The following is a 22,741-nucleotide window of genomic DNA, read 5'->3' as shown; positions in this document are numbered from 1 at the left end:
GAAAAAATTTTCCCTCTCTTCCCTTTCCTAATCTCCTTCCCTTCGCTCCTGTCAGATGGATCTCCTCTCTCTCCCTTAAACTCAGTGTGCCCATTTCTAACTCCTCACCTTTGATCACATGATTCCTCTCATCTGAAATGCATCCCCCCTATATCTTCAATTGGCATCTATCATTCAAGGGTTAAAACACCCATGACACCTTCTTAACCTCTCTGTTCAATAAAATAAGGCATATTTTGGAACCAAGGACTTTATGTTTTTAAACTGAATATCAGTATTACGTATTCCATACTTTATAATGTTCTCTGTCACAAGTCTCAAAGTCATATTGTTTCAATGGGATTATTGCATCTTAAGTACACAAGGCATAGAATGTTCTTCCTCTGAGTTCTCCACTATGCCTTGCACAGTTCTCCTTATGCCTTCCATCACTCTTTCTCTGGCTCCTCTCCCTATTAACAATTAACATGGAACACAAGGTTCTACTTTATCTCCCCACCCCTGCCTTCTGAGTTTCTTCCTTAGAGATTTTCAATTTATTTTTTAGAGATAAAACTTTTATATGTATATCTATGACTTCCCAAATTTTCATTTTGTTTCCTAACCTCTTTGCTGAGCTCCATTCCTACATCTAAATTTCTTGGTGGACATTTTCATGAGGATGTCTTGCCTGACTTCAAACCTATCAAAATCTCAACTCATTATCCTCCCATCTCACCCCACCTTCATATTTCCTTATGGCATCATTATTCTGTTACACAAAACTTGAAGTCATCTTTGACTACCTTCATCATACATACATAGGGATTTACCATAATATATCCACTGTTCATTTATGGTGTCTCTTATACCCCATCCTTTCCTGCCCCACTACTATAGTAACAATAATAATAAAAATTATAGCTGTTAAATGTGGATTGGTGCTTGTTATGGCCAGATACTGGGCTAAGTGCTTTATATGTATTAACTCATTTATCCTTATATCATTCCTATAAGGTAGGTCTTCTTAGTAACCTCTTTTCATAGATGAGAAAACTAAGATTCAGTGTGGCAGAGCTAGAATCACACCAAAATGGATTTGGACTCACATTTCATACTTAACCACGGTGCCATTTACTCCTAATACCTAGATTTCTGTAACTGCTTCCTAACTGGTACACCTGCCATTACTTGCTGCTCCATCAGTCCTTGGTATCCTACATACCATTTCCAGGATAATCATCCCAGACATTGCTATCATTATTTATCTAACAATCCATTGCTATCTCTGTTTCATACATTAAATTAAATCTAGCCACATCCTAACATATAAAGCCCTTCACAATTTTACCACAACCTAACTTCCCAGCTCTCTCTCTTAGATGGGTCTGCATAGATTTCCGTGAATGGATTAAACCATATCCTAATATACAAAGCCCTTCACAATTTTCAGTTCAGTACAGTTCAGTTGCTCAGTCGTGTCCGACTCTTTGTGACCCCATGAATCACAGCATGCCAGGCCTCTCTGTCCATCACCAACTCCTGGAGTTCACTCAAACTCATGTCCATCGAGTCGGTGATGCCATCCAGCCATCTCATCCTCTGTCGTCCCCTTCTCCTCCTGCCCTCAATCCCTCCCAGCATCAGGGTCTTTTCCAATGAATCAACTCTTCGCATGAGGTGGCCAAAGTATTGGAGTTTCAGCTTTAGCATCAGTTCTTCCAATGAACACCAAGGACTGATTTCCTTTAGGATGGACTGGCTGGATCTCCTTGCAGTCCAAGGGACTCCCAAGAGTCTTCTCCAACACCACAGTTCAAAAGCATCAATTCTTCGGCAGTCAGCTTTCTTCACAGTCCAACTCTCACATCCATACATGACCACTGGAAAAACCATAGCCTTGACTAGACGGACCTTTGTTGGCAAAGTAATGTCTCTGCGTTTGAATATGCTATCTAGGTTGGTCATAACTTTCCTTCCAAAGAGTAAGCATCTTTTAATTTCATGGCTGCAGTCACCATCTGCAGTGATTTTGGAGCCCCCAAAAATAAAGTCTGACACTGTTTCCACTGTTTCCCCACCTATTTCCCATGAAGTGATGGGACCAGATGCCATGATCTTCATTTTCTGAATGTTGAGCTTTAAGCCAACTTTTTCACTCTCCTCTTTCACTTTTATCAAGAGGCTTTTTAGTTCCTCTTTACTTTCTGCCATAAGGGTGGTGTCATCTGCATATCTGAGGTTATTGATATTTCTCCCGGCAGTCTTGATTCCAGCTTGTGCTTCTTCCAGCCCAGCGTTTCTCATGATGTACTTTGCACATAAGTTGAATAAGCAGGGTGACAATATACAGCCTTGACGTACTCCTTTACAGTTTTACCACAACCTAATTTTCCAGCTCTCTCTCTTAGATGGACCTGCATACATTTCCATGAATGGATTAAATCACAGTGTCCTACTGAGCCATACAACAGTTTTACTTTATCCAATTCACTCTTGATCATCTTGTGAGCTACTGGAGGGAAGGGATGGGCCTGCACTTTGGTGCCCCACAGGGCCTTCCACCTAGTCTGCACTCAGTGAATATCTGTCAAATGATTGACAGTAGGGGCTCAGGTAACACTAAGAAAATTAGATTCTTTAATTAGTACTTAACATGCTCCTTTTTCTTTCCTCCCCATGAGCCCTCTCATTTTTCTCTTCTCTGGTATAATTATCCTATGAAAATGTGAAAATCTCCTTTGCTGCAATCCTACACCACTTCATCAGTTCTTTCCTTGATTTATCCCCAAACATACCTTCCTACAGGGGCTTCCCAGGTTGCTCAGTGGTAAAGAATCCACCTGCCAAAGCAGGAGACTCAGACACTAGTTCAGTCCCTGGGTTGGGAAGATCACCTGGAGGAGGAAATGGCAACCCACTCGAGGATTCTTGCCTGAAAAATCCCATGGACTTACATTCTAAAGAGTCACAAAGAGTTGGAGATGACTGAATGACTGAGCACACACATACCTACTACACATACCTTCCTATAAATCTTTCTTCATAGCTTGGTATTTATTAGACTAAATGTTACCAATCTAGGAAAAGTTTCTAGGGATGACCATTGTGTGAAAATGACAGCACAGTCTACAGCATAAACTGACTCTTTATTTTATTTAAGTCACAGACTTTCAGGCAATGTTCAGCACTGGCCAAGGCCCCTGAGCCACTGTACCCAAGAGATGGCAATGGAAGTGACAACTGGGAAGGTCAGTTCCAAATCCAGATGTCATAAATCCCCAGATGTTCTTGTGTCACAGAGAGAACACATTTCCATTTTTATTGGATTTTTAAGTTTTTCTTTGGATACTTACTGCCTTCTGGTCATTGCCACAGATTAGGTACCAAAATGCCAAAGGACATCATAGAATTCCCTAATAGTTCAGGAAGACCAAGGTTTTAATGTATTTTTGTTGTTGTTTCATCAATAAGTCGTCTCTGACTCTTTGCAACCCCATGGACTGTAGCCTGCCAGGCTCCTCTGTCCATGGGATTCTCCAGGCAAGGCAGGCGGATTCTTTACCACTGAGCCATCTGGTAAGCCCTTTTATATTTAGGCAGATTCATTTATTTATGATTATTTATAACATCTGGTCAGTGCTTCCAATAATTCAAAGCAATATTTATCAAACTTTTTGACAATAACCCACAGCAAAAAAAAAAAAATTTACAATGAATCCAACATACACACAAATATGTGCACATGCACACAAACACACATACATTCACCACACTCTCACACTCAGACTCATACACATACACTACTGAATAAAAGTTTCATGAAACAATGTTTACTCTTACTACATGTGATTCACATTTTTCTTTTTTAATGTTTCATTTAAAAATGGTGGTGAACTACTAAACTGATTTCACAGTACATTAATGAATCATTGCTCAAATATTGAAAACACTGGGTTAAAAGATGGAAACAAACAAACAAAGAAGATGTTCTGTTTTGTGCTATGAGAAGGCAAGTATATATACTGCATGCAACTGATATGCTGAGAATAAGCAGTTCTTAAGTTACAAAGTCCATGGCAGGGATAACAGAAATAATTAACTGTGGTGTATTGATTTTGTTATCAGTTTTACTCAATTCTTTGTTTAAAACAAGCTTGTCATCTTTTGTTCTCTGCCTGTTGACATATTACAGGCTACCCAACTATATGGTAGTCTGTTTCAATGTTTACAATTATGCAAGAGTTCCAGGTTTTTTTGCAAGTTAGATGGAAAGTTGTGTCAATTCTGAAAAGGTTTTTTACAAATAAGATATTGGGGTTAGTGATACTAAAATATGATCACCTTGTTACTCTATGGGATAATTAGAACTATAGTTCATGAATTTTTATTGTCCCCCCTCCCCCCGCCATGTGCACTGTGGATATTTCTCTCCCTCCCGCTCTCCCTACCCGTCCCCTCTTGTGTTTGTGCTTCCTGGAATTCTAGGATTCTGGAATGTTCAGATAAAATGGGTGTGATATGTAAGAATATTGAGACGTTTGAGTCGTATGATGTATAGAGTATTCAGGTGAGCACCATGGGGTCATTGGGTGCTATAAAAACATTTTAGAAAGTGGGTGTAGTCACCAGTTACTTGCATAATTGATCAGCCCAAAGATTTGTCCCTTAATACAGATGTTAGTTCTTCCAAAGTGGAGTTGTACTAAGAATGCAGCAAAAGGACAAAATGAATTTGAGCTGTAGCTTGAGAGATTTTGTTATGATGTAAAAATCCACACATCAATTCATAGTTTCTTGTATTTTCATTCAGAAGTTCTTGAGGGGAAAAAAATAAAATGGGGCAGGGGTGGTGGTAACCAAGCAGCTGGGAAACAGTGGAAGCAAGGCTTTGGACTGAATACCTTTTTACACATTTTGATTTTCAAACAATGGGCATAAGTCACCTATTCAAAAATGTAAATAAAAAAGAGGAAACACACAAAAATAACAAACAAGGAAAACAAAAATAACAATCAAAAGAGTTTTCTAATAATGAGGAGGCATTATAATGCAAGCCAAGGGGAAAATGAGATTTGGAGGAAGAGACCTGTGTCCCATCCTGCCTCCACCATTTACTAGCTGTACAATATCAGGCATACAAGTTAACTTGCCTGATCCTATTTCCTCATTTGTGAAATGGGGGCAGTGATATTAATACCTATCATTTAGAGATTGAAGGTTATTTCAGATAATGTATTTGTAGCACTCCACACATAAGAGATTATGGTAGGCAACATAGTTCAGTTCAGTTCAGTCGCTCAGTTATGTCTGACTCTTTGCAACCCCATGAATCACAGCACGCCAGGCCTCCCTGTCCATCACAGCATGCCAGGCCTCCCTGTCCATCACCAATTCCCGGAGTTCACTCAAACTCAGTCCATCGAGTCGGTGATGCCATCCAGCCATCTCATCCTCTGTAGTCCCCTTTTTCTCCTGCTCCCAATCCCTCCCAGCATCAGAGTCTTTTCCAACGAGTCAACTCTTCGGATCAGGTGGCCAAAGTACTGGAGTTTCAGCTTTAGCATCATTCCTTTCAAAGAACACCCAGGACTGATCTCCTTTAGAATGGACTGGTTGGATCTCCTTGCAGTCCATGGGACTCTCAAGAGTCTTCTCCAACACCACAGTTCAAAAGCATCAATTCTTTGGCGCTCAGCTTTCTTCACAGTCCAATTCTCACATCCATACATGACTACTGGAAAAACCATAGCCTTGACTAGATGGACCTTTGTTGGCAAAGTAATGTCTCTGCTTTTGAATATGCTATCTAGGTTGGTCATCTTTCCTTCCAAGGAGTAAGCAATGGCCCTGTAAATATGTCAGCACACCCCCAGAACATGTCAGTGTGTTAGGTTACATGGCAAAAGGGATTTTTCGGATGGAGCTAAGGTTGCTAATTCAGATGAAATCTTAAAATTGGGAGATTATCCTGGATGATCCACGTAGGCCCAATGTGATCATGTGGGTTCTTAAAAACAGAAGAGGAAGGCAAACAAAGATGCAATGGAAGAAGAGGCAGGGGAAATTCAAATTGTGAGAGGGGCTCAACCTACCCTGATTGGCTTTGAAATTGGAGGTATGGGGTCACAGACCAAAGAATGTGGGGGCCTGTAGAAACTAGGAATGGCATTGAATTGACGGCAAAAAAAAAAAAAAAAGGACTTCAGTCCTACAACTGCAAGGAAGTGAATTATGCCAACAACCTGAGTAAGTAAGGAGACAGATTCTCTCCTAGAACGTCCAGTAGAGAATGCAGACCTACTGACACTTTGATATTAGCCCACTGATCCCTATGTCAGACTTCTGACCTATAGAGCAATAACAATAATAAATTTGTGTTGTTTTAAACTGTTCAATTTATGGTTCTTATAGCCACAATAGAGAACTCATACAAAGATTTTCAGTAATTTATATCAACGGCTATTGTTAATTTAGGGTAATCACAGAAATCTTAGAAATTAATGATTTATATTTTATGTTATAAGATTATTGATGCCATATTAATCTGATCCTCTTGAAAATCAATGGATGTTGGGCAACCTCAGATCCAATAGGAACTGGATGTCTCAAACCTTAAACCAAAGGACTGGGGCCCAGAAGTTGTGGTATCTGTCTTTTTGTCTTTGCCATTAAGCTATGTAGCCACCAATAAGTTTTTAGATGAATCAAGTGCTTAGTGATTTTATTGGAATTTATAAAACTTATTGTAACTTATAGAATTACTGAAATCCATAGGTACTCTACCTATATATTTTACAGGTGCGAAAGTTGAGGAGGTAGCGAGCACCATGGGCTGGGAGGAGACAGAAGTTGCTTATTTTTTTCACCTGTGAAATAGTGATAGGTATAGTATTTACCTATGTCAGCAAATCATAAAATAAGCAATTTAATTAATTTCTTTGAGCTTTAATTTTATCTGTAAAATAAGCATGATAATGTACCTTTTCATCGAGTTGTGGAAGTTTAAATGAGATACTACATATGAAATGCTCGGCACATAAATAAGCACTGTCTAGGCCTCAACTGTTATCGTTGAGCTGACCATTGTAAGATGTGTGTTGATACGGTAAATTATTTCTTATCTAGCATCAAGTCATTACTGGCTGGAGGAAAATAATTGCAATTTAGCTCAAGATTTAAGTATAATATTTTCATCTCTTTTGTAGTCTTAGATTTTAAAAATTTGAGTTTTCTGCTATGCGTTTACTTGCATCCTTTCTTTTACTCATATCATCTCACATCCTTCCTATGAGGTAAGAGGTATTATTCACCCATCTTATAGATTATCATCAGGCCAGAAGTCTTGTAATATTTAGTTCTGCCCCTAGAATGCTATTTCAGCCTTGATTTTTTTCACAGTTGCTCCATTGAAGGGTGTGTGTGTGTTTTTCTTTCTGTGTGTACATATGTTTGCCTGTTGCATATATGCACAAAAAATGCATAGAGAGTCTTACTAACTTTCTAACTTCCTAATTTTGAGATATACCATATAAAATAAAGCTACTTCTGATTTCAGCCTTACTCTATGAAGTGATTCAGAGTAATTCAACTGTAATTCTTTCTGAATAATATTTGTTTCGAAGCCTCAAATATATTTTACTTTGCATGTATTTCTCGGTGTTCTATCCATGGAAAGCCCAACATGACTTGCACCAATTAGAAATAGATGTTACATGCCTCAAGCTAAGTCACTTCAGTCGTGTCCGACTCTGTGCGACCCCATAGATGGCAGCCCACCAGGCTCTGCCATCCCTGGGATTTTCCAGGCAGGAACACTGGAGTGGGTTGCCATTTCCTTCTCCAATGCATGAAAGTGAAAAGAAAAAGTGAAGTCGCACAGTCGTGTCTGACTCTTCGCGACCCCATGGACTGAAGCCTACCAGGGTCCTCCGTCCATGGGATTTTCCAGGCAAGAGTACTGGAGTGGGTTGCCATTGCCTTCTCCAACATGCCTCAAGGCATAACATCAAATAGCTAATTTTCTAGTAAACTAAAATTATTGGCCAAATATTATTGATTATAATAATATTATATCTTCAATGTATTGATTATTCACAGTACACCAGTGTCTTATAGTGGCTAAAGGTTTATCAATTTTATCTTCTCAAAGATCCAGCTTTTAGTTTCACTGATCTTTGCTATTATTTTCTTCATATAAATTCTGTTCACTTCTGCTCTGATCTTTATGATTTCTTTCCTTCTATTAATTTTGGGTTACGTTTGTTTTTTGTCTAGTTGCATTAGTTGTAAGATTAGGTTGTTAATATTTGAGATTTTTCTTGTTTCCTGAGGTAACACTGTATTGCTATAAACATCCCTCTTAGAACTGCTTTTACTGTGTCCCATAGGTTTTGGGTCATCGTGGTTTTGTTGTCATTTGCTTTTAGTTATTTTTAAAAGTTCCTCTGATTTCTTCAGTGATCTCTTGGTTATTTAGTAGCATATTGTTTAGCTTCCATGTGTTTGTGTTTTTTTATGTTTTTTTTTTTTTTTTTTTTTTCCTGTAATTGATCTCTAACCTCACAGATTGTGGTTAGAAAAGATTCTTGATGTGATTTTAATTTTCTTAAATTTACCAAGGCTTGATTTGTGACCGAAGATGTGATCAACCTAGGAAATATTCCTTGTGCACTTGAGAAGAAGGTGTATTCTTCTGCTTTTGGATGAAATGTCCTATAAATATCAGTTAAGTCTATCTGGTCTAATGTGTCATTTAAGGCTGTGTTTATTTATTAATTTCCCGTCTGGATGAACTATCCATTGGTCCAAGTGAAATGTTAAAGTCCCCAAGTATTATGGTGTTATTGTCAATTTCCCCATTGATGGCTTTTGAAGTGAAGTGAAGTGAAAGTCGCTCAGTCGTGTTCAACTCTTTGTGACCCCATGGACTAAACAGTCCATGGAATTCTCCAGGCCAAAATACTGGAGTGGGTAGCCTTTCCCTTCTCCAGGGGATCTTCCCAACCCAAGAATTGAACCGGGGTCTCCTGCACTGCAGGCAGATTCTTTATTAACTGAGCAATCAGGGAAGCCCACTGATGGCTTTTAGCACTTACCTTATGTATCGAGGTGCTCCTATGTCTGGTGTGTAAATGTTTACATTTGTTTATTCTTCTTGGGTTGATGCCTTGATCATTATGTAGTATCCTTCCTTGTTTCTTGTGATAGTCTTTATTTTAGAGAACATTTTGTCTGATATGAGTATTGATGTTCCAACTTTCTTTTGATTTCTATTTTCTTGGAATATTTTTTTTCTATTCCCTCATCTTCAGTCTGTATGTGTCCCCAAGTCTGAAGTGGGTCTCTTGTAGACAGTATATACATGGGTTTTGTTTTTGTATCCAATCAGCCAATCTGTGCCTTTTGGTTGGAGCACATAATCCATTATATTTAAGGTAACCATCAATATGTATGTTCCTTTTACCATTTTCTTATTTATTTTGGATATGTTTTTGTAGGTCTTTTCCTTCTTTTGTGTTGCCCGTCTAAGGAATTCCTACAGCATTTGTTGTAAAGCTGGTTTGGTTTAACTTTTGCTTGTTCATAAGGCTTTTGATTTCTCTGTCAAATATAAATGAGAACCTCACTGGGTGAGTATTCTTGGTTGTAGGTTTTTCCCTTTCATCACTTTAAATATGTCCAGCCACTCCCTTCTGGCCTGCAGAATTTCTACTGAAAAGTCAGCTGATAACTTCATCGGGATTCTCTTGTATATTATGTTATTTGTTACTTTTCCCTTGCTGCTTTTAATACTTTTTCTGTGTATTTAATTTTTGTTAGTTTTATTAATGTGTCTCAACATGTTTCTCCTTGGGCTTATCCTGTATGGGACTCTGCACTTCCTGGACTTGATTGACTATTTCCTTTCCCATGTCAGGGAAGTTTTTGACTATAATCATTTCAAATATTTTCTCAGACTCTTTTTCTTCTTCTTCTGGGACACCTATAATTTGAATGTTGGTGTATTTCATGTTGTCCCAGAGGTCTCTGAGACTTTCCTCATTTCTTTTCATTCTTTTTTCTTTATTCTGTTCTGCTACAGTTATTTCTACCATTCTATCTTCCAGCTCACTTATCTGTTCTTCTGCCTCAGTTATTCTGCTATTGAATCCTCCTAATGTATTTTTCATTTCAGTTATTCTGTTGTTCATCACTGATTGTTTGCTCTAGTTATTCTAGGTCCTTGTTAAACATTTCTTGTATCATCTCAATCTGTGCCTCTATTCTATTTCTGAGATCTTGGATAATCTTTATTATCATTACTCTGAGCTCTTTTTTCAGGTAGATTACCTCTTTCCTCTTCATTTATTTGGTCTTGTAGGTTTTTATCTTGCTCCTTCATCTGCAACATATTTCTCTGTCATCTCATTTTTCTAACCTATTGTGTTTGTGCAGGCTACAGGATCATAGTCCCTCTTGCTTCTGTTGTCTGCCCTGTGGTGGCTGAGGTTGGTCCAGGGGCTTGTGTAGGCTTCCTGGTGGGAGAGACTGGTGCCTGTGCTCTGGTGGGTGGAGCTGAGTCTTTTCCCTCTGATGGGCAGGGTCACAACAGGTAGTCTGTCATGAGGTGTCTGTGAGCTTAGTATGACTTTAGACAGCCTGTCGATAAATGGGGCTGTGTTCCTGTCTTGCTGGTTGTTTGGTATGAGGTGTCTATCACTGGAGCCTGGAAGCAGTTAGGTGGAGCCAGGTCTTGGTGTCCAGAAAGATACCTCTAGGAGAGTGCATGCTGATTAATATTCATGGGCCTGGGAATTTTCTGGCAGTCCAGCATCCTGGACTCAGGGCTCCTACCCCAGAGGCCGAGGGGTAGGGCCAGAATTTGAACTCAGGTTTGTGTGAGTCTCCAAACCCAGGTAAACAGTACAATCCTATGGCCTGATTTCCTTTCAATCAACTCTTTTGCCCACACTTAAGGCTTTTATACTGAATACAAAGAGAAGTGGACCTGGGGAAATTTTATATATATATATATATAAATTATAGGTAATTGTTTATTTTCAAATGACTTTCTAATGCTTTGGGGGACAAGCTCTAGCCTCTCAAACTTTAGCATACCAAAAAATCACTGGGGGATATTCTTAAATGTCAGATTCTAATTTGGTAGGTCTGAGGAAGGGTCTGAGATTCTGTATTTATAAACATCCACCGGGGGTGATGCCGCTACTGGTGTGAGGACCACACGTGAAGTAGCAAGGCCTTAGCCTACTCTATTCTAACCTCTTTTTCCTATCCTTGTGATATTATAATGTGGAAATTCTTCATATCTTCCTTCTAGGCTGTAGTAGACATGTTTTATCGATGTATTTTCTCTAATCCTAAAAGAAACTAGGTTGGGAATCATGAAAATCAGGCATCAGGGCTAAAGAATGGAGGAAGGAAACAACACCCTCCTTGCAAACCTTCCTTCTTCTCATACTCTACTATAAAAACCATCAGTCTTGTCTTTTCTATTTCCTTTGTTTTGATTTTTCAGAAAGCGTGTGTGTATGTGTGTTTGTGTATGCATGCACATTAATGGGTACTGATTCTGAGTGTACAAAGTCTAAACCATAGTTACCAGATTCCACCAGCTTCCATTCCTCAAAACTAGTAGGGAGTAGCAGAGACTGGGTATTCTAGATGCCTTGCTGTTGGTGGTGTGAGCCAGGTCAATCAGATAAGTGTGAGCAACTAAATCTTTATCATGTTTAATTCTGCCCTCCACATGAATATACTGGCTGTAGGCATATGTCACGTTTTCTTAGCCAGCAAGTTGTGTGTGTGTGTGTGTGTGTGTCTATGTGTGTGTGTGTGTGTTGGGGGCAGATAGTGGGTGAGAAGGCAAGGCACAAAGATATGGCAATAAACTTTTAGGTATAAACACGGCATGGAAGTAGAGGGCTGTGATCCTGGTAAACCTGGCCTTTGTTACCTCTTAATTTTTTTGGAAAGATCTCCAAAGGGCTTTAGGAAATATATTCAATACTAGCAGGCAGTCCTGAGTTCTGGTTTTGGTTGTGTCACTAGCTAGTTCTCTGATTTGGGGAAGTCATTTCTACTCTCTGGGCCTCAAATTCTTTATAGGAGAAATGAGGGGATTGGACCCTGCCAAGATCACTGTTTATTTCCCACCATCAGCTCTTTCTTTGCCTTTGCTAAGGCAAAAAGCTGAGGCAATTTCATGGGCTACTAGCATCAACTCCACAGTGAATGATGGACAACCAAACCTAGGGAGCTTGCAAAGTTCCCTGACCAAGTGAACTGCAATTTTTGCTTTGCCCCACCAGCTTTTATTATCATTAGTTTTTGAAATCATCTATTTTTGCTCAAGTAAGTATGGTGTACATGTGTGTTTATGAAATCATAGCTGAGTCATTTAGGATTCATCCCTTGCTATTGGGAGGGGTTGGTTGGTCTCACTGGACAAAGGGTTTGAGAGACCCGTCAGCAGAAGGACTGCTATGAGAGTTTAGAAAGGATGATACTATGGAAATCTCAGCCACTAATTTCTGGACTCAGTGGCTAGCCTCAGCTTAGCCTTGGTCTGGGGCTGATTAGCTACAGCTTCGGCCTAGGATTAGGCATCATTTCTGTCTGCAGGCTGCAAACTTTGTCACATCCCTCCCTAAAAACCTGGAAACTAACCAGGACAGATTAGGTTGGTGGTATCTCAAGGCACAGGGCACTTTGGGGAGAAAGGTCCTGTCCCTCATATTTCCCACCAGCTCCCAGAAAGCTTCTGAATGGTTTTATGTACTTAGCTGAAAACAAGAAGCCTTGGCAGAAGTAAAGCAGATAGAAATGTTTTGGTCCCTCTGTTTCAGTGATGGAGCCATGGTCAAAGACAACTTAAAATATTTGGAAGCAGACTGGAGGGCAATAGCATGATACGTTTGAAATTATCCATTCAATAATTAAGCACCTGAATGGCTCATAGATTGGAATTTAAAATGCTAAGGAGTGGAATGAGATGGTAAAAGTGTAAATTTACTCCAGGGCTCCCGTTCTCGGGTTCTATGTAATTCTGTTTTACACAGTGTTTACAAGGTAAACCACAGGCTAGGCAATGTTAGGGTGCTTTACTTCCTAAGCAGTTTTTTGGACTAATCCCATCCCCCACCAAAGCAAAAGAAAGCAAACATCTGGATGGTTTTCTTTCCGTGTTTCAAAACATCTTTGGGTTCTGTCGTATCCTTTTCCTCTTCATCCCCACTGCATCTGTCATTTTCTGGCCTGACCTTCTCTAAGCATTGTGGTTCTGTGTGTCATTCTGGTTCTGGTTGTTAATTCTAGAAAGAATAGAATTGTAGGAATATAGTTCTCAATGCTGGTAGAAGTGGCAAATGTTATCTGGTCCAGGTCTCTATATTGGCGTCTACACTATAGCCAGGTGAATGTCTGTCAACACAGCTGAAGACTGCCTGATTCTGGATCCCCGCGCTTTCCACCTCCTTATGCCCTGAGGAACCATGGATCAGGATCCACTGCAGCAGCCAGATTTTCAACCAAGAAAGACCCACACCTTCGGTGTCATCCCTGTTTACACTTTCAGCTCTTTCCCTAGTAGGAAGCTGCTGATTCTTTTCTACCTGTCTGCAACCTGGTCTTTGCTATTTATGGGAAAGTGTAATTTTAACCTAAGAAGATATTTGCTTATGATGGCCTAAAAAAGTAACAGAATGGGCACCTTTTCAGATCCTACTTGAGTAATCCTTGTTCTGTTCTCTCTCTCAGCAGTGAGCATTAGAACAAATTGCCTGATGCAACATAAACAGTTCCACTTAATGCAAAATCTGTTTCTCTCATTTGCTGAGTTGGAAAGAGGCAATTCATTGTATTCCGGTAACATAATAATAAATAGAAAGTTTAACAGAAGAGCCTGGGTGCTTTGGAAGCACAAATTCAAATACTCCCCCCTCGGCTACAGCAGCACAGAGCCCAGATTGTATGGGGTTGATCTGAGTCCTTGAAAAAATACACACATACCATATGTATTACAACTTTATGAAAGCAGCGCCACACATACTCTATCTATCTATTTATCTATCTATGCCAAAACTTCGTGAAAACAGCATCTTCCAGGAACCAAACAGATTTCATGTGGCATTCAGATTTTCCTTCAACCTTGCAAATAGAGAAACCTTGTGGGTTTTCTTTATCCTAGGCTAAACATTTGCTTTGAGACCAACTTGGTACTGTGTGAATGCATTTCCATGTCTTTGACTTAGAATAAGCAAATGTTAAAGACTGGGTGAAAGGTACCATTTAACATCATTTATATCACAGCTTTTTAAGAGTCTATAGGAAAGGAAACATGATATAATACCAAACACCAACATCTGTAAAACACCAAAAAACAAAACAAAACAAAACAAAACAAACCCTGAGACTGACAATAGACAAGGACAAATTCTAATATGTAAACTTTACATATTTGCTAAATGCCATGAAAATAAATGTATAGAAATAGACAAGTGGATCTGGGTGCCATGTCAGTGGAGTAAATACTTCTCATTTGAAGCCAGGGCTGACACACACAGTCTTTAAGGAGAGCATTATTGATCAGCCTGTCTCTTGTACTCATATGATAAACTCAGGTAAAGTTCAGTGATCCTGTCTTCCCAACTGGTTTCCTAGCTCCAGGTTTTTTACAAGGGAGTAATAACCTTGGTAGCCATCACCAACCACATACTTGGTTATGGCCAGAAGACCCCAGGTTGGCAAAGGGGAGAAAGCCCTTCTCCCAGTTTCATTCTTAGAGACCATGGAGAAAGATCAGGAGCTGTGAATACAGCTCAGTACGTTTGTGTGTGTTGGAGAGGGGGACCATCATGACTGTTTGTCCAAGTCAGTGTGTGTTTGGGGGGAGGGGTGTCTACTTTGAGCAGAGATCTGACTGATGTCTCCCCATTTGCATTTCCTGATTCCTTTAAGGAGCCAGGAAAATGAATCTGGCCATTTCGTAAGTAAGTTTGATGGATACAAAACGGAAAGAAGGTGAATGGGGGCTCTGATTCCTGAGCCCTCATGAGCTCACCCATGGCTTTCCACATCTTAAAGTGGCTTTTGGCAAAAGGGCCAGTGTCTTTATTCCATTCCTGTCTCTCGGGTCGATACTGATCTCAGATCACTGTCCGGGGTAGAGACAAGCTGATTTAGAGGAACATCCCAAATAAAAACAACGTTTTTGGTCACTGCCAAGAGCCACCTTGTCCTAACACCTCTAGAGTCCCACCATATCTTTCTCCCTGTGTCCGAAAACAATCTGTTGCTGGCTTCGCTCTGCCCCCCACCACCCCAGCCCACAGCTAGCTAGCACCTCCCAGCCCTCAGCATCCCTGCACCTTCATTCAATCCCGCACCTCGCTGCCTTTTGGCAGCGCTCCGGCAGCAAAGCCATAAGGCTCTGGGCTGCCTGTTGACTTACCCCAGGCCAAGTGGTTTGTTCAGATCCGCGTTGTCTGGCGTCTGGAAGCCAAGGAGCTCGGTGCGGCCACCTTTACCGGTTCTCCCACGGCGCGCCAACAGCAGCCGCCTGGGACAGCCCAGCCCGGCCTCGAGGCTGCCTGGAGGGTGGGCGGATGAGCACAGGGAAAGGGGCGGGGTGTGTCGAGGCGCGTAAGTGCCCGCTCCTAGCGTGGTTTCTCCCTTCGCTTTTTAGTCATTCCCAAACTTCCCAGTGGCTGGCCATCTCTGCTCACCTTTAGCCTTCGTCAGCCTCCCCGAAACTCTTTGCTCTACCCGTGCCCCTGCCTTGTCCCCGCTCGCTTCTCCCGGCTCGCTGACCCAACCTGGGTGCCTTCAAACACACGCACCCCTTTCACGCAGCGTACCGCACAGTAAGAGCACGGGAAGAAACTGACACGGGAAACTGACAGAGGTAGCTGACGCGGGAGTATGAAGGAGACAGAGAAGACATAGGGAGAGACAGAGACCAGCATTCGCACTCTGACATGCACAAACGCATACTCCTGCGCCAGCTGCTAGGTAGTGGCTGGCGGGAACCCCGGTCACCCTTCCGAATCTTTCTAGACTAGATAGAGGTTTCTGTCCCCTTCTGCTGCCGCTTCTGAAAAATGCTATACAACGAAGGGGGAGAGAGAGAAGCAAAGAGGGGTGGGGAGGTAAAATCGAGGAGGCGCGCTCCTGTTCTCCTCCCCACCCCAGCTCCAAAAATGTCCAACCCTGAGCTCTTCCTTTTCCCTTCTATCTGCTCCTGGCTTTCCTCTGCTCCTTTTCTCTTTTTCCTCTCCTTTGGGTGGCTGCAAGCTGGAAGAACCAGTCGCGATTGGGGGCGGGGGTGTGGGGTGGGGTAGGGGAGACTGCCGCTGTCGGTGAAAGCACCTCTCACCTCCCCCAGTCCGGACCTGGAGCCTCACACAGTCTGAGCTCAAGGCAGGGGCGGGCGGGGCGGGGCGGGGGAAGCGGGCAGGGGGAAGGGAAGGAGGGAGAGGGAGGATGGGGCAGCCTGCAGGGGCAGCAGCTCCTGCTTCTCTGCAACTCGGTAGCCAGGGGTGGAAGGAAGCCGCAGCCGAAACCCCAAGGCAGCCCCGGCGCTGCCCTGTCCCACCGTCTCATCTCTCCCCCCTCGGTACGGAATTTTCTGTTTCCTTCGTTTGCTCTTCGCCGGGCCTCCCCCTCCCCTGGGTGGTGGCAGAGTCTGGGTGGCTGAGCGTGGTGGTTTCGGGTAGAGGGAACTGGACTGGAGCACCTCAGAGCGCCTGACTGGCAGAGTCTCTCTTTGCCCCCTTGTCCTGAGTGCCCCTTCTTTGGACTGACCCCCAACCCCTACCCCGCTCAACCTGGGCTCTGAACCGGCAGGCGGTGGCGGGGCTGCGCGGGCAGCCACGGGTCATACCGGAGGAAGGGGAGGTGAGCGAGGGAGAACGCGGGCGAGCACCGGTGGAGAGGAGGACCCTGAGTGGCCAGGAGCTGACCTGGGGGTCTTCTATCCCTGACGGGTCTAGTGTAACCCAGTGCAGGCAGCCTGGCAGCACAGCCCAGTTCTCACACCCTTGCCCCTCTCACCCATAGGTTAGAGTCGGTCTTCCCAGCGCCAACCTAGGTTGAAGGGGAGTGGGGATGGTTAGTGGTATTGTAGAATGAGAGAGTTAAGTTGCTTAGTGGTGGCAGCGGTTTCTCTGTGTGTGTATGTGTGTGGAGGGGAGGGTGTTACTGGACACTCGGACCACTCTTTGATCTTTGCACTTTTGGGTCATGTGAGACACCTTTCCACCCCTACCACTCTGGTGCCCAGAAAGACTAGCGGCCCTCTTGGATCTTCCTGAAAGGGCAGAAATGGCCCTGCCCCAACCACAAGCCTGAGACTTACACCTGTAACCTGCGGGCGCTTAGGTCCGCTAGCTGGCAGCATCTCCTGGTTTGGCCCGCACAACCCCACAGCTCGGCTTTGTCTTTTATCTCCCTCTCTACCTCTCTCCAGAAAGGTGGGTGCCTGGGTTCTGCCTTTCCAGTCGCTGGGCTGATACCTGAAACCCCTTTCCCTGTCCATTCCCTGAACAACCTAGATCTCAGAGAAAGCTCCCCTGTGCTTTTCGCTGTCGCCTTAAACCCCTAAGCACACACTGCAAGCTTGAGTAGAGCTCCAGAAAGAACAGTCTGCCTTGCCTAAATGGCTGAATGTTCCCATTGCTGTGCTGGTGAACTGGCATATTTATGTTGAGAGGGAGCCCTAGCAACTCTCCTAGGTTACCCAGAGAAAGTCCCTTGGGGCACAGAGCAAGACAAGTTTTTACATTGTCATCGGTTCCCTTAGCCTCCAGGTGGCCCAGTATTCTGGAGAATATTAAGCTTTTGTGTGGGAGTGAGGCAATAGATAAATGTATTGCTTTGGGGGATGAAGAGTTTGTGTTCCTGTGAATAGGAAGGGGGAAGGTAAGGATGGGGGGTGGAGCCACCCTTTACATACTCTTTCAACAACTTCAAGTGTTTCTGAAGATTGGCCTATGATGTAGATTTTTTTTTTTTTTTAATCACTCAATTCTGGAACTCTGCTGCTTTTCTCCCATTCAAAGGCATTTTTGCTGTGGCCAGCCACCTAGAATATACAGCCTTCCAAACAAAAGAGGTCTATTTTGTGATTAAGCTGATCCTTCCTTTGTCAGGAAACAAGGAGGAAATGAGGCTCTGAACAAGACTTTGGGGCATCTTCCTTTCTCAGACCAAACTACTATTCAGTTGAGGCTTCTACTTCAAGCCTAGGGTACAATAAGGAGCAGTGTCCAGGGAGAAGGAAAGAAAGTTCCATTCTTGTGAGCTGTCTCCTTCAAAGGCCCTATATATACAGTGCAATCATCTTTAGCATAGGGGGATTCTGGGTGGTGTTGAATTTGGGGGCTTTCCCAGTACATGGTAGATAAGACTCATTTTTTTTCTACCTGTTCCTGCCCTACCCTGTTAACCTCTTTAAGAGCTTGAGGATATACAAAGGAAAACCCTTTCCAAAGTTAAAAGCACCATGCAAAAGTCAGGCGTTACTATACCAGGACAAACCTGCTAATGGGTCTCCTAGTGAAATTAAGAAGCTGACCTGGGTAGGAGCCTAAGCTTACCTAGGTTGCGTGTTAGACTTGGGGGCTGGGGGAACTCATCTTCTCTGGGGATATGGAGAAATTCAGGTTTTCTACTTTGTGGCTTGAAAATATATATTTATTTGAACTCTCCCAGGGTAGATTGCAACCAGAGGCCACATCTGCAAGAGTGGTTCAAAGCAAAAAATGGAAGTGAGTGTGGATAATTTAAGCCCAGATCTATCTGGCTTCTAGGCAACCTTTATTCACATGGCTGGGCCTATCCAAGCACCATCCAGACTGTTAAAGTGCATTGAGACAGAAATATTCAAGGGCCCTCTCTCTTCTCTGCTCTTCTTATAGCCTTGACGAGAGTAGTAAGTGGGATATGTAGACTGAAGTGGAGTGTAATAGGCACAGAGAGACTGATACAAGAAACCTACAGAGTAAAGGCATTTTGTTCTTCCGATTAAGCTGAATTTTTCAATCTGGGCACTATTGACATTTTGAGCCAGATGATTCCTTATTGTGGGAGGCTGCCCTGTGCATTGTCTGATGTTTAACAGTATCCCTGGCCTCTATTCACCAAATGCCAGTAATACCCCATGTTACAGATCTCAAGGTCATGTGCCCATTGCACAGTGAGGTCAAACAAACGCAGTATCCTGGTTTGGAGCAGAAAAAAGGTGCCTGAAGTTACCTTCCTCCACCCGGGTGTGGACCTTGTTTCCTGCAGAAGAACTCAAAGATATAGTTACATATTCCTTCAGGAGAAACCAGGAGCCTGCTCCAAGGCTATGCTATAGTTTCTTGATAGTTCCTCCTTTGTTTCTGCATCCTTCCCTGGTTAGCAACTGTTTGAATCTGCCCTGTGGAAATCAGGAAGTTCTCCAAGGCTGAATGAAGACTGTTTTTCCAAACAAGAAACTGAGGGTGTAGCGGTATGGGTGGGGGGATGGCAGGGGAGGTGGTGTTCAAAGGAAGGATTTGTACCTGGGAGGGCTCCACAGCATCCTGCTCAGTTTCACTATCTTGTGATAACCCAAAATGCCAGACTTTGCTAAATATCCCCTATGCAAAATCATCCTCCCTATGGTGAACCACTGCCATTTAATGTAGTATCCCATTTGAAAGATTGGATTTTGCCTTCATTTTATCCACATGGGCTTGTCCAGATCTTGTATGGAACAAATGGAATCTCAAAAAATATGAAATATTTTGTGAGGAAACAATGGGAAAAGGAGTCTTCATGAATTAACAGATTTTGACAAATGATTGAATTCATTCTTATAAGCATTTCTACCTCCCCATCACCATCTAACTTTTGTTGAGCACTCACTGTGAGTGTGCGTGCTAAGCTGCTTCAGTTGTGTCTGACTCTTTGTGACCCTATGGACTGTAGCCCTCTAGGCACCTCTGTCCATGGGATTTTCCAGGCAAGAATACTGGAGTGGGTTGCCATTCCCTTATCCAGGGGATCTTCCTGACCCAGGGATTGAGCCCAGATCTCTCACATCTGCATTGGCAGGCAGATTCTTGACCACTAGTGTTACCTGGGAAGCCCTACTCTCTAAGAGTAGGGTGTTGACTATAGTAAAGATCTATAAAGCCTAATCCCAGCTTTCAATACTCTTAGAAACTGTTGACTATTTCATCCCCTAAGGGAAAGGGTTACAGATTTTCATGGAAAGGTAGTTTCAGAATTGTATCCAACCTGATCTTCTACCTCTTATTTCACTTTTGTCCCCAAACAAAGACTTATTCTTTAAGTCTCTGCCTTAGGGAGATTGCTCTTTGTCTTGCTAATTACCATAATTCTCTGTTGAATTTTTTTTGTGACTTACCTATTTAAGACACTCAAACTATAACAGTGTGTTCAGCATTGACATGACCACATCACAAAGGCTTTAGCAAATTGAGCAGTTTGAAGGCAGGTTATTATTTCCTGTTGACTGAAAAAAAAATGCAGAACCTAAAAGTTTAGAATTATGTTTTATTTGGCAGACTTTCTGAGGGCTTAAGGCTGGAAGGCAACCTCTCAGATAGCCCTGAGGAAGTGCTCCAAAGAGGTAAGGGAGGAGCCAGGATATATGGGCGTGTTTGTAACAAAGACCAGGTAGTTGGAACATCAAAATATTGCCACTGTTAATTTCAGAAAACCAAATATCTCTAGTTAATGAATTTAGCGGCTTTTCTATATTTGGGAAGATACATTCATTGAAATCATTCTTTTGATATGCACCTTAGCTATTTAGGGCCAGTATCCTGTTCCTTCCCATCCTGAGCGCCCCCTCCCTATCCTGAGCACACCCCCCCACCCCTACCCTCCCCACCCGGCCTCCTTTGGCTCCATCCTAAGTTACCTCGGGGCTAACCTTGGGGGCTGTGGTAGTGGCTGATGGCTTAATGGCCTCAGCATTCTTTGTTTGCTGATTTGGCAGGCCACAGTTTTCATTCACAGAACGTAGGAAAGGACTTCTAGTCACTAGCATGTTAGAGAAATACTCAACAATGGAAATGGAAAGGAAGAAGAGATGTTTCTTAAAATACAGTGGAGTGTTGAAAAAATGTCTTGGTGTGATTGTGGGTTTTAACACTCAGCAGTATCTCTGCCTCAGGAAGTCAAACAATGCTGATGTGAATTGTGGAGTCTAAATCAGGGATATTGCAAAAGAAAATGCAGGAGGAAGTGTGGAATATTCCTTCAAAAAACAGCTGAGTAAGCGCCTGCCTTGAAAATAAGTTACCAGTGAGCCAGACTTACATCAGCGTCACTTTGAATAACTCCTAACCCAGCACCATGCATACATATAGAGTAACATGCCACTTGTCAAGTCCAGTGCAGGGACCAACCATCAGTATATTCAAACTTTGTGTATTCATAAATTTTGATTCTCTTGTCAAGACTAATTACTCATTTAAATAAAAGTTTGTATGAATTGGGACTGTGAGTGGCTCTCAGTAACTGAAAACATGTTTCACATTTCAAAAGTATGTTTAGATTTTTATGTAGCAAAAGGATCCCTGTAATCAAGGCATAAGGTCTTAAATAGCAATTAATCTTAATAAAATAACTAATCACATCATGGATTAGTTAAGGACTTTGCTGTGCTTACCACTAATAAGAATACAAAGGGGACTGACCCTGGGCAAATTTATTAAGGGCAATTTCAGAATCACAGATTAGAAAACATTGGGCTAGTGAGAAGGGCCTCGCTTGAGATTCCATGATAGCGACAGAGACAAGTCTGTGACTGACTGTGTGGTCTTAGGAAGGGTAGGTTTAGTTTTTATTCTGTCTGCTCCATCCTCAGTTTATTAAAATCTGCCCTTGTGAAGTGATGTGATCTTCCCTAATCCAAATACCAGTGTGTTTTCTCTCCCAGGAATAGTTCTGTCTTCAGCCTGTTTTTCCAGTTGTGAACCAAAGACTCTTATCTCCTTAGTAAAGAGAGTTCAAGCATGAGGAGGCAGGTATTTCTTTGTGATAAAGACTTACTAAGCCCACCAAATCACCCCACTTACAGATCAGGCCTTGTGAATCTATGAATGCTGTTTGTTTTTCCTGCCTATTCAAGAATGGCCTTTTTTTTCAGGGGAGTGCGCTTAGTCGCTAAGTTGTGTCTGACTCTTTGCGACCGCATGGACTGTAGCCCAACAGGCTCCTCTGTCTGTGGGATTTCCCAGGCAAGAATGCTGGAGTGGGTTGCCATGCCCTCCTTCAGGGGATCTTCCCAGCTCAGGGATCAAACCCAGGTCTCCTGCATTGCAGGCAGATTCTTTACTGTCTGAGCCATCAGGGAAGCCTCAATTTCAGGGAGGGCTTTGTATAAAAATAAAATTTTAATTTGAGTATTTTTTTCTCTAGAGAGTTTGTTGGTGTGAAGGAATGTCTTGTGAACTGTGCTTTATTTTTGATCAGTGACACAGGTCCTTATGGATAGAATAATGAGGGGCTAACTATGCAAGCTTCTTGGAGAATGGGTTATGCTACAGAGTGTAGACTTTGGAGTCAGACCTGAGTTTGAATTACAGCTCCATGTAGTATTAGTTATGAAAATTTGTTACATGGACCTTGGTTTGCTGATCTATGAAATAGCGATAATGACCCATGTTGTTGTTTAGTGGCTTTAATTGAATAATACATAAGCTTAGCCTTAGCACAGAGCCTAACATGTGGCAGTAGCTCAAACAATTGCTAATTTCCT

General features: G+C 42.4%; 1 protein-coding gene across 1 annotated transcript in view; it reads right to left on the bottom strand.

Moving 5' to 3' along the window:
• Window positions 1-16,306, bottom strand: part of TRPC5 (transient receptor potential cation channel subfamily C member 5) — a 352,695-nt gene extending 336,389 nt beyond the window's left edge. Inside the window, exon 1 of the mRNA XM_027534049.1 lies at window positions 15,431-16,306. The gene's annotated coding sequence lies outside the window, so the exon portion shown is untranslated. The remainder of the gene's footprint in view (window positions 1-15,430) is intronic.
• Between the last annotated feature and the right edge of the window lie 6,435 nt (window positions 16,307-22,741).

The sequence above is a fragment of the Bos indicus x Bos taurus genome, chromosome X (genome assembly GCF_003369695.1).
Source record: "Bos indicus x Bos taurus breed Angus x Brahman F1 hybrid chromosome X, Bos_hybrid_MaternalHap_v2.0, whole genome shotgun sequence".
In the NCBI taxonomy this organism is placed as follows: domain Eukaryota; kingdom Metazoa; phylum Chordata; class Mammalia; order Artiodactyla; family Bovidae; genus Bos; species Bos indicus x Bos taurus.
Note: the sequence above shows the minus strand (reverse complement) of the source record. Positions and strands in the feature narration are given on the sequence as shown.